Source organism: Hyperolius riggenbachi, chromosome 1 (assembly GCF_040937935.1).
Source record: "Hyperolius riggenbachi isolate aHypRig1 chromosome 1, aHypRig1.pri, whole genome shotgun sequence".
In the NCBI taxonomy this organism is placed as follows: domain Eukaryota; kingdom Metazoa; phylum Chordata; class Amphibia; order Anura; family Hyperoliidae; genus Hyperolius; species Hyperolius riggenbachi.
In genome coordinates this window covers 368,122,573-368,139,988 of record NC_090646.1, presented here as the reverse complement: position 1 = coordinate 368,139,988, position 17,416 = coordinate 368,122,573, and the positions used below count along the sequence as shown (strand labels likewise).

General features: G+C 44.4%; 1 protein-coding gene across 5 annotated transcripts in view; it reads right to left on the bottom strand.

Moving 5' to 3' along the window:
• Positions 1–17,416, bottom strand: part of LOC137515186 (mitochondrial nicotinamide adenine dinucleotide transporter SLC25A51-like) — a 43,002-nt gene that overhangs the window by 6,329 nt on the left and 19,257 nt on the right. Inside the window, exon 2 of one of the 5 annotated variants that reach the window (XR_011020532.1) lies at positions 2,124–2,355. The exons of the other annotated variants lie outside the window; for them this stretch is intronic. The gene's annotated coding sequence lies outside the window, so the exon portion shown is untranslated. Of the gene's footprint in view, positions 1–2,123; positions 2,356–17,416 lie in introns of those variants that run through there. 5 annotated transcript variants of the gene reach the window in all.

The window sequence follows — 17,416 nt, the reverse complement described above, 5'->3', positions numbered from 1 at the left end:
CCTACTGAGGTGAGTACCCCCCAGGGGAACTTTTCTTCAGTACAGGTTTTCTTTAAGCAATATCAGTTGCCTGGCAGCCCTGCTGGTATATTTTGTCTGAAAAACACCAGAAACAAGTAAGCAGCTATTCTGCACTGGTTGTCGCAGAATTAAACACCGCTAGTGACACGCTCGTGACCTGCCGACCTTAAAGCAAAATTTGTCCAATTTACCAAATCAATCGATTTCAGATGCAAATAAATAGAGCAGAGATTAAAATCACAGTGATCGAATCTGCTGTATATCAACGGTAAACTTGAGTAGCGTATGGCCTATTTAAGAAATAGGTACCTTTTCTCACTCAAGACAGCACTAAAATGTTAGTACATGTTCTTATAGTAGCGCGTTTGGACTACTGTAATATACTCCTTTGTCGACTACCAACTAATCAACTGGCACCACTCCAATCTGTACTGAGCTTGACTGCTTGTCTCCATCTCTCTTCTCACTCTTCCTCTGCTGCTCCTCTCGGTCAAGCTCTTAATTGGCTGCAAACAGGGATGAGCAACGGATGAAATCCGAATGAGTTTAAATCAGATTTCTTCCTCCTAATTACTACAGCTGAGCAGGTGTGTAAGGGGGGGGGGGGGGGGGGGGGTTAAAACTTACCCAGCTTCCATTTTCTTTAATCCGTCCCATGGCGCCTCCTACACTGCGTTCCAAGCCACGGTCACGTGACTACAAACACTTGCTCCTTCAGGTTGAAGGAGGAAGTGGTTGTAGTCACATGACCGTTGCTTGGAACGCAGATAGGGAGGATCCATGGGATGGATGCTGGGTAAGTTTACCCCCCCCCCCCCCCCTTACACACCTGCTCAGCTGTAGTAAATAGGAGGATAAAATCTGAACGCATTCGGATTTCATCCATTACTAACCCGGAGATCATCACTGGATGCAAATTAGCGAGAGGTTCAATGTTAAACTTTTAACCCTAACCTACAAAGCTCTACACAACCTCTCTCCCCTATACATTTTGTCACTTGTTTCCAGATACCAACGCAACCGCAATCTCAGATCTGCACACAACCTTCTTTTGTCCTCTTCTAAAAACTCACTTCCTCGCATTCACACATACAAGACTTCGCACGTGCTTCACACCTCCTCTGAAATGCCCTTCTAAAACACATACATCACTCACCAACCATTGAAATCTTTAAACTTTCCCACAAAACTCACTTTTTCCAACAAGCATATAATCGAACTTTGGCCTTTTTCCCTTCGACCTCTGATCAAGTTGTACTTCTCACTAGATAACCTAAAAACACTATATGAACACTGTATATTACCCCACCTCTTGCCCCCACTCTCCCCATTGTCTTCGATTGTAAGGGCCAGTGAATAAAAACAGATCCATTTAAAACGGATCCGTTTTTTTCTAAACTGATCCGTTTTTCAACAATTTTGTACTTGTAGCACACGTTTCCAGATCCTTTTACCGTATGGTTATAAACGTGGTGGGAGTTATTAATATGGTAATGTACTTTTTTGACCAATAGGAAAGAATTTGGAGTGGTTATGCTGCACCAAGCAATTTTGCTGTGGTGGGTGTGAGCACACAGGTACACACGCCCACCGCTCTTTCACGGTGGAATTTAAATAGCAGCGATTGATTAAGGGGAACAAGTGTTTCCCGAATCAATCAGAATGCCTGTAATGAATGGATATGATCAGGGGCCCTGTTCATTTATAAAAGCAAAAGTGAAAAAAAAATGTGCACTTCCTCCTTCTGGCTAGAAGGAGGAAGTGTGCGTAGTGAGGCTTGCATTGTGTCCAATAGGACACTTGCAAGCTGTTTGGAGTGCAGGGAGGATGACGGACTTTTGGGTAACTAGCCCCTTGTCATCCAGCTGCACAGCTGAGGCCAATCACTGGTCACTATGGTATATAACTGTTTTAGCAAATAAAGGCTTATATTTATTAATCAGGTACAAACCCCCCCCCCCCCCCAAAAAAAAAAATTAAAACAAAAAACAGAAAAAATACACCTTTATTTCCAGATAATATATTGTTACCATACATTGTACTAGGAACATAATTTAAATGTTATGATAGCCGGGACTAATGGGCAAATAAAATGAGAGGATTTTATTTTTCTAGTAGCTTTGCTTATTTTAAAACTGCAGTACGGACATACTGCACATGCTCAGCCTACTATGACTTGGTCAAATCATGGTCGCTGGCGGGTCTTTTGCAGCAGAATGGAGCGGTACGGGAGTGATCGGGAGGAACGGTAAGCCTCAGAACTCATGCCCACGTATGGCAGTAGCCTCCATTTTAACACAGACTTCTTCGGCTCGGGTGTCCTTTAAAGTGACCCTGTAGTAAGAGGAATAATGAGGCTGCCATATTAATTTCCTTTAAAGCGGAATATAACCCTGCATTTCAACTTTGCTCTAAAACATTATTTACAGTATATTATATGCAACCAGCATTTTTTTTTTTACTAGACCAGCATTGGAAGGGTTACACAGGGCTTTAAAGTCCCTAGAGATTTCTGCAGATGCATCCAAACTTCAGTTAGATACTTTTTGTTTACAAATATGTATCTTTTAAGTGTTTATTGTGACTCCTCTCTCTCACTGAGAAGGAGCTTGGAGGACAGCCAAAGAGTGTGTAACTGTTTATCAATAGATACATCTAACTAAATAGAATGTAACTATCTGAACGTCTGCACGGAACTTAAAACCTCTGTGTTTAACCCTTCCAATGCTGGTCTAGTAAAAAAAATGCTTTTTGCATATAATATGCTGTAAATAATGGTTTAGAGCAAAGTTGAAATGCAGGGTTATATTCCGCTTTAAACAATCACAGTTGCTTCTCTGTTCTGTTGAGCCTTCAGGCTTCAGTAGTTTCTGAATCACACACCTAAAAACAAGCATGTTCTTAGTTTGGTAGACTTTAGCCAGAGCACGTGACCTGCATACTACTATACCCAAAGCAGTTTTTGCTTGCTCATGTATATTTAGATAAGCCTTACTTGGTCAGCTTGCTTTAGAACTCATCACAATGTCAGTGACATCATGGTCAATGCGCTGACCTGGTTATTCTAAAAATGTGCGTTCTGTTTTGCAATAACACTTATTTCAGCAGGTCATTATCCTACAGCTTAAATATACTATTCTGTTAATGATCTGATTATGTAAACCACAGGTCAATATAGATATGTGAATTGTTGCCATTGTGAATAAAGCCTCGTACACGCCAAGGGATTGCTGTCACCCAGCAGGGATTGGCACTTGACCCCTCAGGTGACAGCACATATCTGATGCAGGGCCGGCCCGCTCATGAGGCGGGGTGAAACATTTGCCTCAGGCGGAAGATCTGGGGGGGGGGCGGCATCCGCCTGTCCATGGATGCTGGGGGCCGCCCCCCGAGCTGGAGGGGTAGCTGGCAAAAATGGGGTATTGGGCCCAGCGGTGGGGAGGGCGGGTCGGACCCCTCCTCCCTCGCCTGGGTCCCCCGATCTGCGCTCCTCCTCCAGCGTTAAGTACCAGCGTGCATATGATTAAGAGGCAACAGGCGGGGGAATCACTTACCTCTTCCGCGTTCCATCGTGCGCTCCACTGACATCACTTCCTGCAACGCCATCCACTTACTTAACGCTGGAGGAGGAGCGCAGATCGGGGGACCCAGATGAGGGAGGGGGGGTCCGACCCCCCTCCCCACCGCTAGGCCCAATACCCCCTTTCTGCCCGCTACTCCTCCAGCTCGGCCCCCCCCCCCACCCACGGCTGGGGGAGGGGGGGGGGGGTCGATTTTATTTCTAATTTTGCCTCAGGCGACAAAAAGTCTAGGGCCGGCCCTGATCTGATGCTGTACAAATGTGTCACTAGTCTCCAGGATAGCAACGCATCTGTTGCTATGGAGGGGAGCGGAGGAACAACAAACAGTGCACAATGGAGCAGTTTACCGCAGGTCGAGATGAGTGTTGCCTGCTCGGGCATCGGATATAGCCAACAATCGGGCATGCTGGATCTTTAACAGAAGTCAGGCAGCCACACCAATCCAAACATGCACACAGACAGTTTCGGACTTTCTGGTCCTCATCAGTGCCTGGCATGGATTGTTATGGGTCTATGAGATAGGGCTTGGACCAGTACTATTACCCAGATAGCTCATGGTGACCCAGAACCGCTAGGAGGGTATAAAGGGCTAAAAGAGACGAAAAAGACCTTAATAAAAAAAAAAAAAAAAAAAAAGCTAAATGTAATTTTGCCTTTTAAAACAAAAAGGTATTGCAATAATTCAGCTTTAAGTGAGAAACTGTGGTTTCCCATGATGCATCACTCCTGAAACTGCAAATCATCCTGAACCACTGATATATAGTGAGTCTCCGTGGCTCTGTAAAATTTATAACAGAACATCAAAAGGAACTTCCGCACACTCATGCAAATCTTCATCCGAATTCACTTACAAAAATCAAACTTAGCTGTCCCTACAGCTAAGGTAAAAGCTGGGATCTTCGTTACAAGAATTAAGTCTCTTGAGTAGTCACATACACCGTGTAGAGGTAGCCCAGTGTCGTATGTGTCCTAACTCTGGCCCTGTAACATGCTTAGCACAAACATGCATGCATTCAGCGCATCAAAACCTATATAGGGAATAGGAGCACATATCCTTAACGTCCTCCCTGGGACAGATAGTGCATCTAACTAATCCTGCAAGGGAGCTGCTAGTACCTACATATGTACCATGCGAACACACCAGCAAGCTGTGTGTTAAGATCACTAATAGGGGAAGAGGGAGAGCACTAGATAAAATGCTAGCCACAGAGGATCAAATACAATTTAAAAAACACAAAATCCAGACTCCTCTCCTACAGTGTTAAAATGTCCTAGCTCAAGGTGAGGAGCCTGGATTTTGTGTTTTTTAAATTGTATTTGATCCTCTGTGGCTAGCATTTTATCTAGTGCTCTCCCTCTTCCCCTATTAGTGATCTTAACACACAGCTTACTGGTGTGTTCGCATGGTACATATGTAGGTACTAGCAGCTCCCTTGCAGGATTAGTTAGATGCACTATCTGTCCCAGGGAGGACGTTAAGGATATGTGCTCCTATTCCCTATATAGGTTTTGATGCGCTGAATGCATGCATGTTTGTGCTAAGCATGTTACAGGGCCAGAGTTAGGACACATACGACACTGGGCTACCTCTACACTGTGTATGTGACTACTCAAGAGGCTTTATTCTTGTAAAGAAGATCCCAGCTTTTACCTTAGCTGTAGGGACAGCATTGATTGCTGCATGATTTTTGTAAGTGGATTCGCATGAGGATTTGCATGAGTGTGCAGAAGTTCATTTTGATGTTTTGCTTGCCACACCCCTTCCAGCACCTCTACAACTGTAAAATGTATAGGCTATAGGCTCACTATACACCAGCGGTTCTGGATATGTGCCTGGCTTCAAGGGGCATAAAAAGAGGATTTGCATATTCAGTAGTGATGCTTCATGGGAAACTACAGTTGTTCACTAACAGCTAAATTATCACAAATACTGTATATACTGCCGTATGTATAAGCCTAATTTTTCAGCATAAAAAAAATGTGCTGAAAAGTTATCCTCTCGGCTTATATGCGAGTCAGTGGAGAAAAACAGATGGTGGAGCAGGTTTTGTTAATGGCAGAGCAGCGTAAGGATTGTGCACTAGTGAGCCTGCTCTTACCAGCTTGCTCTCTGCTGTGTCAGTGCCTTTCATCCCCTGCAACATGGTGTGCAGAGTGTGCTGCTCAAGTCAAGACTACCTGTGTCCATGATTTGTGGAGAGGAGCATGCAGGCAACATGTCAGCGGTGCAATGATCTGGGATTCTCCCTGTGCGGCAATCGTTGTGTCTCATATCTATGACGCCATCTAGTGGCTGCTTGAGACACAGCTGTATGATCCTAGGGCACATTTGGTTATAGGGAGGGGGTCTGTGGAGTGGACTATATTGGGGAGGGAGCTTATACGCGAGTCAATCACTTTTTCCTGGTTTCTGATGGGAAAGTGGATACCTTGGCTTATACACGAGTCGGCTGTCAGGAATATACTGAGGTGCTTATGATGTAAGGATAATATTTTAATTTGCCTGTCTGACTGCTATGTACTGTACTTCAGATGCGTCTGTATGGGTCATCATCTGGCTTTGGGGGAAGCTGTACTTGTCTGTGTGACAGTGTGGAATACAATTACCCTCAGTTCCTGGGAGAGCAGGGAGCTAATTAGAAGCCCTATTGTCCCATTATACCAATCAGGACATAGTCAGGGAACTTCAAAGACCTACATTTGCATCTAAAGAGGACTTCAGTGAATAATGCTTGGGGTAATAAGACAATGGCAGAAGTGAAGTGTGTTGAAGTCCTTTTGATACCATTTGCTACCTGTGGAAATTGAATTATTGGTGGAGGTGCAACCTCCTTATCTTTGATCAGCTAGGAAGTACTGTCAACAATGGGGTTGTCACCTGTAACGTGGACTAGGGAAATCTTTTCATGTATGTGGGCTATTGTACATTTTTCGCAGGTGGATGTTAGATCTCTGGAGATCCAATTATGACTGAGGATGTAATTAAATCTAGCTTCCCCCCCCCCCCCCCCCCGTCCACACAGGCTTACAGCCTCCAGGCGTATTTCATAGTATAAAACCGCAGCTAGGATAGCCACAACTTGTAGTTCTTGGAGGTAGCTCACACGGCTAGAACTAACCTGGTTCCTGACCAGAAGTGCGAACCCCCCGCAACAACACCAGATCGATACGCTGGTACGTTTATTTCCCGTTTATTTTGGTAAGCAAAATCGCTTTGTGTGTTATCTTTGTAACTTTTATCTTGTAACTATTTTTACTTTGTTCTTTTTGTAATCTTTTTGTATATATTAAGTTCTGCATTGTTCTATGTTTTTCTAGAATATTAAATTATTATTTAATAAGTTTGACTTCTGCCGTACTAAACTAACACTCATAGCCTAGAAGAGACTGAAGTGTAACCGTGTATAAGTTCATGCCTAATTGTACGCTTGAGCAACACTATCGTATGAAATTGTAATTGCATTGTGTGTGGGGGCGTTTGTCATACGTTGGCCTAAGCGCGCAGCTGACCCAACGTACGAACAACGCCAGTGCGAGTAGCGACAGCAGAGTGGCTAACAGTATCGTTCGGAACGACTGTTAGTGGGTCTTTGCTTCACGACAGTGTAAGATTGCAACTGTGTGTGTGTGTGGGTGCGTGGCGTTCCCGTATTTGGCCTAAGCGCAAAGCTGACCCAAATACGAAAACGCAGATTGCGTATTGAGCACTCAATAGCTGAGTGAACGTGTCTAGCAACGCTAGTGGTGGCAGTGGGAAGTGTTTGAGGGGTTCCAGCCTTGTTTGTAGCTTAAATAAGGCTGTTCCCCGCTTAATCTGGTCAAACCCGCAGTCAGGAACCGTATACGCAGGCGTGCCGCGGGCCGGTTCCTGACATCGGCTTATATGCGAGTATATACGGTACCCAAATACCTTCTGTTCTAAGAAGGCAAAATTGTTTTTTTGGTCTTTTTTAGCCTTTTTAACTAGTGATTCTGGGTCACCATAAGCTATCTGGATGTTACTTTATAAAATAAAGATCACTTGACATTCCACAAGCCATTAAAGAGAGACACTGAAGTGGAACAAAAATTATGATATAATGATTTGTATGTGTAGTACAGCTAAGAAATAAAACATAAGCATATTTCAGAGCAATTCTTGGCACTAGCGTTTTTTGGAGCGTTTTTGTGTAGCAGATTACAAATATTACAAATATTGTTACAGTAAAGCTGTTACTGAACAGCTTCTGTAACAAAAACGCCTGGAAAACAGCTCTGATCTAGCGTTTTTCAGAGCAGTTTTCCACTTTCCTATACTTTAAAGAGACTCTGTAACACAATTTTAGGCTTATTTCTTCTATCCTATAAGTTCCTATACCTGTTCTAATGTGGTCTGGCTTACTGCAGTCTTTCCTAGTTGCACAGTGGCTGTATTATCTCCGTTATATAATCTAATCTTCTTTCCTCTGCCGGCTTTGTCGGGCTCAAGCACTCAGGCTGGAATGTGCAGCTCTGCTTGTGATAGGATAGAAGCTATACACACACTCTCCAGGCCCCCTGCATGCTATGTGTGAGTCACAGACTGAGCTCCTCTCAGCCCATCACATGCAAGTTAGCAGCCATGTCTTTTGCTTGTAAACACTGCCTAAAACTGGCAATTACAAGCCAGGATTGCAGCAGGGAGTGGCAGAAACAGCACAGAGGGGCCCAGGAGAACATAATGAGCAGAATGGTATGCTTTTTATTGTAAGGATTTTAGAGTACAGATTCTCTAACATTGAGGCAGAAACGCCTCAGAAATCTAAAAAATGCTGCAGCCCCCGAGTTTGCGTTTGTGGAAAAAACAAACCGCTCTAGTGTGCACCATCCCATTAACTTTTAGTAGCTAAGCGTTTTCCCCTGTGCAAGAATTTTAAAAACCGCTCCAGAACCACTCTGGTGTGCACCAGCCCTAAGTCTAGGTGGCGACAATACACAGTTGCTGTCTGCTGAACAGTGGATGATCCAGGCGGTGCAGGACAGTGGAAAGGGGGCAAACCTCCCTTAAAGTGAAAACAAAGTGAAGAGATAAATAGTTGTATCTATCTCCCTACTTGTAAAAATGACTTTTAAATATCCCACAGTTTTATGTTATGTTTAAAGACTTAAAGAGACACTGAAGCGAAAAAAATGTATGATATAATGAATTGGTTGTGTAGTATGGATAATTACTAGAATATTAGAATCAAAGAAAATATTCTCATATTTTTATTTTCAGTTATATAGTGTTTTTTATAACATTGCATCATTCTCTAATATTTGCAGTTTACACACTACTCAGCATTCTAAATGAGTTTACTGAGCAGGCCAGTGAACTATTGACCTGTCCTGTGCAGAAGAAAAATACAAATAATAATACAGTTGAGATAACAAGCTTCAGAAGACAGAACTCTCTGTGACTTTGAAAGTCGTGGAGCTCAATGGCTTTTTTGCATCGATAACAACTGGAGTTTCTTAACTCTTCCTGTACTGGAAACAATATTAGACTTATGTCTCTGCTCCTAATGTTCTATTTCTTAGCTGTACTACACATATAAATCATATCATAATTTTTTTTTCCGCTTCAGTGTCTCTTTAAAGAGACACTGAAGCGAAAAAAAATATATGATATAGTGAATTGGTTGTGTACTATGAATAATTATTAGAAGATTAGCAGCAAAGAAAATATTCTCATACTTTTATTTTCAGGTATATAGTGTTTTTTCTAACATTGCATCATTCTCTAATATGTGCAGATTACACAACACTAAGCTTTCAAAATGAGTCTTTCAGAGCAGTCTGTGAAGTAATGACTTCACCTCTAGCAGATAAAAAGAAAACAGTTCACTTACAGTTAAGATAATAAAAGTCAGATAACAGCCCTCTCCAGGACTAACTTAGTCGTAGAGATTAATGGCTTTTTTGCATAGAGATAACAACTGGAGTTTCTTAGCTCTTCCTGTACTGGAAACAATTAGACTGATGTATTTGATCTTATGCTGGATACACACGGTGCGTTCGTGCACTCGATTTTCCTGTCGATTCCCGTCGATTCGTTTATTTCCAACATGTCCGATTTGGATTTCGATGGATCGTTAGGTCGATTCGCATGCAAAGTATGCCGAATCGACCTAACGATCCATCGAAATCCAAATCGGACATGTTGGAAATAAACGAATCGACGGGAAAATCGAGTGCACGAACGCACCGTGTGTATCCAGCATAAAGGTTTTATTTCTTAGCTGTACTACACATACAAATCATAATATCATAATTTTTTTTTCGCTTCAGTGTCTCTTTAAAGTGTACCAGAGCTGTAAAACAAGAAGGTTTGATGCTCATCCGCAGCTTCCTCCTGAAGCATAAACCCGTCGAGTCCCACGCTGTCCTCTCTCAGTCTGCCGTTCAGCCGTGATCAGCCCCGGTAATAGGCTCAGTCGGGTCCAGTCTGTGGTTTTTTTTGCGCATGCAGAAGACCCAGACTGGCGCGAGTGAGCCTATTACTGGGGCTGATCGTGGCTGAACGGCAGACCGCAGGAGGACGGTGTGGGATTCAGACTGGTTTATGCTGCAGGAGGATGCTGCGGGTGAGTATCAAATCTTCTTGTTTTTGCAGCTCTGGTTTACTTTGAAAAAACAAAAAAAGCAGATTTATTGCTTTGTCTCAGCTGAATGCAACTCTGTCTCTGTGTCTCAGAGTGCACAAATATATCAACTATTGATCTTTTTAATCTATCCTCTCCTGGCAGAGAAATGGGCTTCCTAGTGCAAAGTATTTTATAGCTGTAATTCCTTATCAGTAGTAGACTGGGTCCCCACTGGAGAAAAACTGTCAATGGCATAGTAGAATATTAACTATTTCAGGCAGAGAAAGAAGGAAAGCAACACAGCATAGAGCAGCTCAAGGATGAGCGGCTTCAGGTTAACTGCGCAGATGCAGCACAGCCGCACTCATAAACCGCAGGGAGAAAAGCCACAAGAACATAACTGACAAGCTCGTCAGATATGTTCAGAGAGTCTGTGCGTGCCAATGGTGGAGGAAGGAGGACAAGGGAAGGTAGGGGCTTGGGTTCACTTTAAAGCATGTGTAAAGGAAGAACACCTTGTACTCAAAAGGACAACCCTGTGCAACAATTGACTGGCTTTGAAAAGCTGAACTCAAGTTAAGGTGGCCATACAAATACTGATTTTCCTGTCGATATCCAACAGATACGGTCACTGATCAAATCTGCGAAAATCGAGGGAGCAAATGATGCTATCAATGATCGATTTTCACCCACAATTGCACCAGACTGAAAGTACTGCTCTTTCAGCATCGGGTTGGGATAACAGTGGTAGTAGCATACACACTGGACCTCTAGGGTTCAGCCTCTAGTGTGTCACATGACACAGGCGCCCTGAGAGAGAAGGCAGAGGGGGATGTGCGGCAGCAGACAGGTGAGCATTAGCTCCACTCCTCTGCACAGCCTGGGGGAGGGATCACTTTACATAGGGGAGACCTGGGGGGCCCAGCAGGGCTCCACAGACATTCAATAGATTTCTGTGTACAATGTGTGGAAGGATTCAAATCCTCTCAGATCAGATTTGATATGATGGTCGGATCTGGTGGATATCTATTAGTGTATTCCACCTTTAGGAAACTCCCGTTTGTGGTATAAAACAGTATGCAAGCTTTATTTACCTTGACAAATAGGCACCATTTACCCTTTGCTGTGTTATTATTGCAGGTACGCAAATACATTTAGAAACTGTGCAAACATTTTACATTTATTTTCATTACCCTTTTCTTTTATATGTAAGTAATGCTTAACAGAATATTTTAGATGTGAACATGATGTAGCAATCTGCCTTTCAATCAAGTGCTCCCGCCAGATAATTTGTATAGAGCAATTTAAGATAACAGAAAAAAGCAAACATTATAACAAAGTAAAGTCTGCCAAATCTAGAGCTGGAGATCTGCCACTGAAAGTGGGTCTGAACTCTTGCAGAGGACAAAAGGAAAACAGAGAAATGCATCCTGTTTGTATTTAGAGAGTTTAACCACTTCAGCCCGCAGGTGTTTTCATCTTCAGGATGGAAGAAATTTTCTCGCCATCGCTCCTCCCATTCATTCACCAATAACTTTATCACTACTCATCACACATAAATGATCTATAGCTTGTTTTGTTCGCCACAAATTAAGCTTTTTGTTAGAAATAGTTGTTTTCAGTAATTACTTTATTTTTTTCGCATTTTATAGGCAAATACACAAAAAATACACTATTTTTCCAATTCCACCCCTATAGTTTTAAAATAAGCAATGCTACTATAGACAACACCCACCCATTTTATTTACGGTACCCATTAGTCCCAGCTATCACAACATTTAAATTATGTTCCTAGCACAATGTATGGCATCAATATATTATGTGGAAATAAAGGTGTATTTTTTCAGGTTTTTTTTATGTGTGTGTCCCATCAATTGTAAGCCCTTATGTACTAAAATAACAGTAATATACCCTCATGACATACACGCACAGAGGGAGACAGGAATCAGAGGCGGTACAGAGGGAAGGTGCCACAGATGGAGACACAGAGAACGGTGACAGAGGTGATACAGTAGGGGGTAGAGGTGGCACAGAGGAGAATAAAGGCAGAGGGGAACAGAGGTGACACACAGGGGAACAGAAGAAGGCACGAAGGGGGAAAGGGATCAGAGATGGTACAGAGGGACACAGTGGAGGCACAGAGGGGAGGTGCCACAAATGGAGACACTGAAGGAAAGCGGACAGAGATGACACACAGTGGGGGGGGGGGGGAGGAGGTGGCACAGAGGGAGACAGGGATCAGAGGTGCTACAGAGGGGAGGTGCCACAGATGGAGACACTGAGGGAATGGGGACAGAGGTGACACAGTGGGGATCAGAAGTGGTACAGTGGGACACAGTGGAGGCATAGGGGGAATGTGCCACAGATGGAGACACTGAGGGAATGGGGACAGAGGTGACAGTGCCAGTGGTGAACAAAGGTGGTACAGTGGGACACAGTGGAGGCACAGGGGGAAGGTGCCGCAGATGGAGACACTGAGGGAATGGGGACAGAGGTGACACAGTGGGGATCAGCAGTGGCACAGAGGAGAACAATGAAGGCAGAGGGGAACAGAGGTGACACAGGGGGACATATGAGGCAGGCACAGACGGAGCAGTGCTTTTCAGCGCTGCTAGATTTGGGCGCAGCCAGCGCCTCCATAGATTACAATTGGAATCATTCCTATTGCAGTGCTCAGTGAGTAATGTCAGCGCCGTCAGAAGACGGAGCCGAGGTTGCTTAAAAAACACAATAATTCGGCCTCCAGCAATCGCTGGAAGCCGAATTATTTCATTCCCCCACTATCCATGTCGGCCTGGAGGGGGAATAGTAATTATATCGGCTCGGACTTGTGCAGAAGCAGGATCAGCTATATACCGCTGTATCCTGCTCCCAAGTCTACCGGCGCTGATTTCAAATGTACTCGGCACAGAGGAGGTACAGGTGATAAAGATGGCACAGTGTTAAGAACTGACTTAAAGGGAACCTTAACTGAACGGGGGGTAAAGAGTTTCACTTACCTGGGGCTATTACCAGCCCCTTGCAGCAGTCCTGTGCCCTCGGCGCCGCTCTGGAATCCTCTGGTCCCCCGCTGTCACTTAGTTTCGTTTTTGACGACTCACCAGTCGCCGGCCGCCATGCGTATTATTGGACGCATTCACCAATGCAATTAGCACTATTGCGGACCGCAACGCGTACAAAAATACGCGCTGCCGCATTCCGCACGCGTATATATGCGGCAACGCGTACTTTTGTACACGTTGCGATCCGCAATAGTGCTAATTGCATTGGTGAATGCGTCCAATAATACGCATGGCGGGCCGGCGACTGGTGAGTCGTCAAAAACGAAAAACTAAGTGACAGCGGGGAACCAGAGGATTCCAGAGCGGCGCCGAGGGCACAGGACTGCTGCAGGGGGCTGGTAATAGCCCCAGGTAAGTGAAACTCTTTACCCCCCGTTCAGTTAAGGTTCCCTTTAAGAACGGATTCAGGTTAAGAACGAACCTACAGTCCCTATCTCATTCGTTAACCAGGGACTATTTGTATATGCAAAGATACCAGACGATCAAATAAACATAAAACCTGGCGCTCCTTACTACCTCCTTGCTTTCCTCTCTCCTATATCAATCTGGTATATCAATGTGTTATTATTGCAGGTACGCAAATACATTTAGAAACTGTGCAAACATTTTACATTTATTTTCATTACCCTTTTCTTTTATATGTAAGTAATGCTTAACAGAATATTTTAGATGTGAACATGATGTAGCAATCTGCCTTTCAATCAAGTGCTCCCGCCAGATAATTTGTATAGAGCAATTTAAGATAACAGAAAAAAGCAAACATTATAACAAAGTAAAGTCTGCCAAATCTAGAGCTGGAGATCTGCCACTGAAAGTGGGTCTGAACTCTTGCAGAGGACAAAAGGAAAACAGAGAAATGCATCCTGTTTGTATTTAGAGAGTTTAACCACTTCAGCCCGCAGGTGTTTTCATCTTCAGGATGGAAGAAATTTTCTCGCCATCGCTCCTCCCATTCATTCACCAATAACTTTATCACTACTCATCACACATAAATGATCTATAGCTTGTTTTGTTCGCCACAAATTAAGCTTTTTGTTAGAAATAGTTGTTTTCAGTAATTACTTTATTTTTTTCGCATTTTATAGGCAAATACACAAAAAATACACTATTTTTCCAATTCCACCCCTATAGTTTTAAAATAAGCAATGCTACTATAGACAACACCCACCCATTTTATTTACGGTACCCATTAGTCCCAGCTATCACAACATTTAAATTATGTTCCTAGCACAATGTATGGCATCAATATATTATGTGGAAATAAACGTGTATTTTTTCAGGTTTTTTTTATGTGTGTGTCCCATCAATTGTAAGCCCTTATGTACTAAAATAACAGTAATATACCCTCATGACATACACGCACAGAGGGAGACAGGAATCAGAGGCGGTACAGAGGGAAGGTGCCACAGATGGAGACACAGAGAACGGTGACAGAGGTGATACAGTAGGGGGTAGAGGTGGCACAGAGGAGAATAAAGGCAGAGGGGAACAGAGGTGACACACAGGGGAACAGAAGAAGGCACGAAGGGGGAAAGGGATCAGAGATGGTACAGAGGGACACAGTGGAGGCACAGAGGGGAGGTGCCACAAATGGAGACACTGAAGGAAAGCGGACAGAGATGACACACAGTGGGGGGGGGGAGGAGGTGGCACAGAGGGAGACAGGGATCAGAGGTGCTACAGAGGGGAGGTGCCACAGATGGAGACACTGAGGGAATGGGGACAGAGGTGACACAGTGGGGATCAGAAGTGGTACAGTGGGACACAGTGGAGGCATAGGGGGAATGTGCCACAGATGGAGACACTGAGGGAATGGGGACAGAGGTGACAGTGCCAGTGGTGAACAAAGGTGGTACAGTGGGACACAGTGGAGGCACAGGGGGAAGGTGCCGCAGATGGAGACACTGAGGGAATGGGGACAGAGGTGACACAGTGGGGATCAGCAGTGGCACAGAGGAGAACAATGAAGGCAGAGGGGAACAGAGGTGACACAGGGGGACATATGAGGCAGGCACAGACGGAGCAGTGCTTTTCAGCGCTGCTAGATTTGGGCGCAGCCAGCGCCTCCATAGATTACAATTGGAATCATTCCTATTGCAGTGCTCAGTGAGTAATGTCAGCGCCGTCAGAAGACGGAGCCGAGGTTGCTTAAAAAACACAATAATTCGGCCTCCAGCAATCGCTGGAAGCCGAATTATTTCATTCCCCCACTATCCATGTCGGCCTGGAGGGGGAATAGTAATTATATCGGCTCGGACTTGTGCAGAAGCAGGATCAGCTATATACCGCTGTATCCTGCTCCCAAGTCTACCGGCGCTGATTTCAAATGTACTCGGCACAGAGGAGGTACAGGTGATAAAGATGGCACAGTGTTAAGAACTGACTTAAAGGGAACCTTAACTGAACGGGGGGTAAAGAGTTTCACTTACCTGGGGCTATTACCAGCCCCTTGCAGCAGTCCTGTGCCCTCGGCGCCGCTCTGGAATCCTCTGGTCCCCCGCTGTCACTTAGTTTCGTTTTTGACGACTCACCAGTCGCCGGCCGCCATGCGTATTATTGGACGCATTCACCAATGCAATTAGCACTATTGCGGACCGCAACGCGTACAAAAATACGCGCTGCCGCATTCCGCACGCGTATATATGCGGCAACGCGTACTTTTGTACACGTTGCGATCCGCAATAGTGCTAATTGCATTGGTGAATGCGTCCAATAATACGCATGGCGGCCGGCGACTGGTGAGTCGTCAAAAACGAAAAACTAAGTGACAGCGGGGAACCAGAGGATTCCAGAGCGGCGCCGAGGGCACAGGACTGCTGCAGGGGGCTGGTAATAGCCCCAGGTAAGTGAAACTCTTTACCCCCCGTTCAGTTAAGGTTCCCTTTAAGAACGGATTCAGGTTAAGAACGAACCTACAGTCCCTATCTCATTCGTTAACCAGGGACTATTTGTATATGCAAAGATACCAGACGATCAAATAAACATAAAACCTGGCGCTCCTTACTACCTCCTTGCTTTCCTCTCTCCTATATCAATCTGGTTCGCTTACTGCATAAAAAGTGTGTGTAACACTCACAAAAATATTAAAAACATAAAAGCAGAGCGATCAACAGTAACAAGAACTGCAACACTAATGTTGCTAAGTAATCAATGTCCTCTTTGGCGTAAGCCTAATGCTGTCCAAACAAAGTTCATCCACATTGGATAAGTATAGGCTCTTCACTGTAAAACTTCCTCCAAAGAAATTGATAAATTTCTGTCACATCGCTTATCACTATACGCTCACCAGATCGGTTGGCCAATCTTTTCAGATCAGCAGTCAGCGTTTTTGGCCTTGCCAGCAAGAGATTCCTCCGATCACTTCACCAGCCTCTCCAGGCATCCGACCATAAGCTCAGAATAAAACAAGGGAAATGCAATAGTGTGATACCATTTGGATAGAGCTTAATATCACCAGTGCACCCCTTTTCCAGAACAGTGCCACCAACGTGCTTCCACCATAAACAGATACACAAGGCGCTCACCAGATGCACTGGCCGACCCGCAACAGACCAGCAATATAGCGTGTTGTTATAACTTCAGTTTTTGGGATAAAGGACATCCTAGGACTCAAACAAAGCCGACCATAGCATAATTCCGTTTGATTTTAATAAGTAATAAAAGTAGTGCACTTACAAATTTGCAGTAAAACATGCGCATATAAAAAAACGTAGCACAGGATCCTCCAGCGTCTCCTCAGCTCCTTAGGCTCCGCCCTACTAGTTTCGTCCAATGACTCATCAGGGGCTCGGCCATTCAGAGCTGAGGGACGCTTTAAATACTCTCCACCTCTATCACATGACCAGCTGTCTCAGCTGGATTCATTCGCTGCTGCCGCTTCTGTCATAATCATGCGGCCACTCCAATAGGCTGTCCATATTGGACTAAAGACTACAGTACCCATCTCACTTAGCGGCTACTTCCGCATTTCGGGTGTGTACACCCATCACCCAGCATTTATTACTTGAAATCCTAATCCCCCTTCCAGTTAAAAACAGTAGCCTTATTAAACAACCCCAGTATATCATTACACTCACCGCTTTCCTCCACTGTACATCCCCCATCTGCTAACTGGGGGCTGCAAACTCCAGAATCCACATGTCAGCAGCAGCGGCCATCTTGTGCCTCA